Consider the following 5,049-nt stretch of genomic DNA (forward strand, 5'->3'; position numbering starts at 1 on the left):
TACATTAACATAAATAACACTTTTGAAAAATAAAATTACATGCTTCAAAACCAAAATAAAATTACTGAGAAAAGTTGCTTTGTTTTACACCATTTGCAAATATTTAAATATTTTATCTAATAGAAAATAGATTGTAATAAAGTGTTTAATTCTATTTTTAAGATTTGACTGTTGACAAGTTTCAAGTCCTTTCCTTCTCTCTTCCCCTGTTTTCCCACATCTGGTCCAGCTGGTAAGAAAGCATGCACACTTCTCCATTGTCATCAGTGGGAAGTTCAAAGCATGCAAACCCTGGTACAGCCATTGCTTAAACAAAATCAAATCCAAGGTCATTCTTTTTTTTTTTTTTAAGCCAATTTTGTACCTGCTTAGAAGCCTTCCCTGCTGTTCTCAGAAAACCTCATTATGTGAATAATAAATCTTTGCATAACCTTTTGGTGTATATGTGGCAACATTCTAACCAAATTTGGGGTGGAAGGTTTATCTCATCGCTTTGGTTTGACTTTAATACAGCTGGATTCTGATATTTATTTTGTTTAGTCTTTTGTGGCATGTTTTTTTTTTTCAGATAAAATATGTAAGGAAAACCCAGAATTTCAGAGATATGTAGTTTGAAAAATGAGTATTTTAATAGCATTCTCAAATTATTATGGATATTCTGCTTTGATACTATACCAAAACTTGATAGGTGTTAGTTTCAATGAGTCAGATAGTAGCAATTTGGAATATGAAACCACGTTAATGAATTCGACATTTGGAAAATGTTTATTCACCGAGTTACACAAACCTATAAATATTGATACATTTTATTATATAATATCCTAAAATTATAATCCTTAACTTTACCACCTTTCTCATAATAACAATTTCAATTATTGGGAAGTTGCCAAGGTCATGGCAGCATATACAAGTTTTCGAAAATATTACTATTTGCTTGAAAACTCAAATTTTATTATTGGCAACAAGTATGTCAGTTTTGCTTTTGCATTGAAGTAACTGCCTTGCTTTCTTAATTTGTGAGTAAATGTCTGCCAAATGCCCAAGTCTAAATAACCACACTTTGTCTATCAGTCATTATTTCAAGTGAAAACAAATGTTTTATTTGAAAAAATGAGTAGCAGATGTACCTCAAACAACCAAACAACTGTTTTTCTTGGAGACAGCCATCATATTTTAGTATACTGCAAATGCATTTTATCTGTACTTGACATTATATAACAAACATTATTTAAAAATTATGTATTTAAGAATTAAAGTTTAATAAAATTAATAATCTTTACTATTTCAGCAAGAATATTTTTATGTAAAACTGGATTTTTTACTTGCATGCATGTGGAAATGAAGAATACAATGACTCATGGCAATTTTGTGCCACTGCTTTGATTTTCGTTAAGGTGCCAGGATGTTTAACCCCCACTGCTTGTGCGTAATCTATGTAAAGGTCCACCCAGTACAGAATGGCAGATTTAGCTTAATATTTTTTATAGAAATAATTTTAATGTCACAGGGTTTTAGAAATCTCAAGCTTTTTCGCACCACTCTTTGAGAACCACATTAGGGAATTTAGAAAAGGGGACAATTTTTGTGAGTTGATATAGTTGATAAGGACTTCATAAAGGAAATGCAACTTGAGCTGGAGCTATAAAGATTGATATTTAGACAGGTGGCATGAGCCAAGATGTTCAGGTATATGAGAGAAACAACAAGGGGTCTGGTGTAAGGTTTTAGAATAAAAGTAAAATGAAGGTAAACTATCTGTATAGGATGAGATATGAGTACAGAATCAGATAGTCTGATAATGTTTCTTATGAAGATAAACAAGTGAGAATCTTTGAAAGTAAAGTGAAATATTAACAACTAGTGGAAGTAAAATGCCCAGTAAAATAAAGGCCCTTCATTTTTTATAAAGACTATTAATTAACACTTTTCAGAGATCTTATTACAAATTAATTGGAAACAATTTTTTAAAATATTTTGTTAAATAAGAAACATATTTACAGATAGGCAGAAAATCATCCATACATCTCCACAAACATCACTTTAGAATTTTCAGTTGGGGCTTTGCTCTTATTTAATCCAGTCACTCCTTCCCTCTTCTAAGAGTCATGTTTGTAAAAAAAAAAAAAAAAAAAAAAATCTGAAACAATTACTAACTCCTTATTTCTTCTTTACTTGAGAGGGTTTTTGGTATTGATGGTTTCCACACTCTGTATAGGTCAATAAAGAGATCAATGCTTTGTCTCAGCATGGCTAACAGATGGAATGCTGTGAGGACAACCACGCATACTAACTTTTCCAAGACCGAATCCTGATTTGGAACAAAAGAGAATGTCAGAAGGCACTAGAAGATACTAATAATGTTTGGATACAAGCAAGAGCTTTAATAATTTTCCTGGATAGAGTGAAAAAGCCCATACGTATTTTTCTTAATTAGCTTTGTTTTGCCTATGAAGTTTTAGATGCAAGCGACATTTGCAAGCAAACTACATGGAAAATAATGGGTGCTTTATCTTAAGATGGCTATGTCAGTCAAATAACAAATTAAACTCATTCTCACCACTCTCAATTAAATTGACAAATTGAATTGAATGAATTGGCTGGTTGTTTTGGTTCATTGGTTATCATTGTTGTCCTTCCATTTCCGTTCCTTATTCGACAATTAAACACACCTAAACATTTTATAGCAGAAGAAGAAGCCCCCCCCCCAAATTAAAGATCTATCTAATATTTTAAGATTTTTTTTCATTGATTTGGTTTAAACTGCCAATAGATTTGAGTGTTTGGAGAGATCTCTACTTTTATTTTTAAAAAAGAAAAAAGATCTTCTTGAGTGTCACTGTGAGCATGCACACACATGTGTGTGGTTATTATGTGTGCATATCTTTTCCAACTTTTTAGATCATAAAATATTTTAATAAAATATCATTGAGTGGGTTTTAGAAACAAATCTAAATAAACTAAATTAATATATTTTTGAATAGGGATAAAGAAATTAATTTGTTTTGGTGTATGAAAAAGGTCTGTGATTCTTCAATGTTGAGAGAAACATTACTCCAAAAAGAAAAAAACAAACAAAACAATAAAACCCTTGGTCTATGGCCACACCACCCTGAACAAGCCCGATACCATGTGATCTCGGAAGCTAAGCAGGGTCGAGCCTGGTTAGTACTTGGATGGGAGACCACCTAGGAAGACCAGGTGCTGTAGGCATAAATAATAATAATAATAATAATAATAAATAAAACCCTTGTATTTACCCAGAAGTATTCAGTTAAATATTTTAAAGTAAAATTAAAAATGACATTTCTTATTACAAAAGCAGTGTTTATTTATGGAAATCTTGGATCAGATTTTACTTAGTATTTTAAGCCTATTTTTTGGAGGAAGTCATGCTTTTCAGTAGTATTGCAGATTTGAGAATTCCTCTCCATTTTAATGGAGACAGTGTTTACATATACCTATCAGTGTTTACTAAAACTTCAGTTTACTATGACCCAACTAACTAGAATGTCTTACTAATCTAGGGTTGTGATTTAGCAAATAAATATACAAGATTCCCAGTTACATTAGCTAAATTTTCACTATAAGTATGCCTCAAATATTGCCTTATATTTTAATATTCAACTCTATAGCCTGAACTTTAATGTCACTATCTCCTTTTAGCAAATGAAAAGTAACAATTAAAAAATAATAAAAAAGCTCAAAACAAATTATTATTAAGGGATTAATAAAACACACAACAAACACAAACAAATACATTCCAGACCTTAGTACATGTCTAACCTATTCTCCCATACTTACTAGTGTTTCCAGTTCCAGATAGTGAGAGGGAGATCCTTATTAAAGTAGAGACGTCCAGAACCCAGTGAGTTTTGTAGTCAGACAAACCAGCCACCAATTCTCAACTTTTAGTTTCTTGTCTGTGAAAGTGAGTAACATCTACATTAAATGATTGTTGTAAAAATTAAATGAGATAATGTGTAAAATGTTGGGCATGTGGTTATCTGGCTGTTTCTTCAGTCAGATAAAAGATTATATTTGCCAAACTCTACTGGGGTAAAATCTTGGAACAAGTACATTTTAGACTTTGCACTTACATTTATTATGAAAAGTTTCAAATATATCTAAAGATAGAAGGAATAGTAACAATGAAATCCCATTTACTTAATATCCAGCTTTAATAATTATGAGTATTTTGCCATTCTCATCTTCTTTCTTTTTTCCTGAAGAATTCTAAAGTATATCTCAGACAAAATATACTTTTACCCACACATACTTCAATATGCATTAGAAAAATATTTAATAATAAGGATTGAATTCCTTTTCCAAAAATTAGCTGAACATTAGAATTACTTCCCCCATTATTTGAACCTTCCTATTAATTGGTGTATCTTATAAATTAAATTTATAAAATAAATCATATTGAGATGCCTAAATTATAGCACTTTAGACTGGAAATTCAAATACTATTACAAGATTATGTTTGACATAATAAAAGCACAAAGAGACAAAACACCACCACCAAAATACTAAAAGCAGTTTAACAGAAACAGTAAACAAAATTTTCAGAAAATGGGGAAATTTTACCTGCCATTGCAATTGTATTTTTGCACCAATGGGATTAAATTATGTATTTGGAACTAACTGAAGGCTACTATTGGATATATTTTACACTGAAAACCTTCCGTTCTTAAGGTGACTTGAAACCTACATAGTAATAAATGAGCTAAGCTCCACTGAAAAGAATTATGTGAGATTATTCTTTTAACAACCTAATCTTGTCATCCTCCCTATTTGTGTAAACATTAAAGCTAAATGCACCACTGCTGATGCACATATTTAAAGCAAAATTTCCATTATAGTCAACTGAAAAGCCCAAATGAAGATTAGAATATACATAAGTATAAGCCTTCTATTCCAATGTGTACAGACAATTGAAAAAATTTTAACCAGTATCAACTGAAAATTTTATAAACTCCATTGAGAATAGAATGGAAAATGAGAAGAGTTGCAGTATTGAAAGACCTGGAATACATTCTCAAGTTCTAC

General features: G+C 30.9%; 1 pseudogene; it reads left to right on the forward strand.

Moving 5' to 3' along the window:
• Nucleotides 1–3,091: 3,091 nt before the first annotated feature.
• Nucleotides 3,092–3,210, forward strand: LOC120608449 (uncharacterized; annotated as a pseudogene).
• The last annotated feature ends 1,839 nt before the right edge of the window (nucleotides 3,211–5,049 follow it).

Source organism: Pteropus medius, unplaced genomic scaffold (assembly GCF_902729225.1).
Source record: "Pteropus medius unplaced genomic scaffold, Ma_sr-lr_union100, whole genome shotgun sequence".
NCBI classification, from domain to species: Eukaryota; Metazoa; Chordata; class Mammalia; order Chiroptera; family Pteropodidae; genus Pteropus; species Pteropus medius.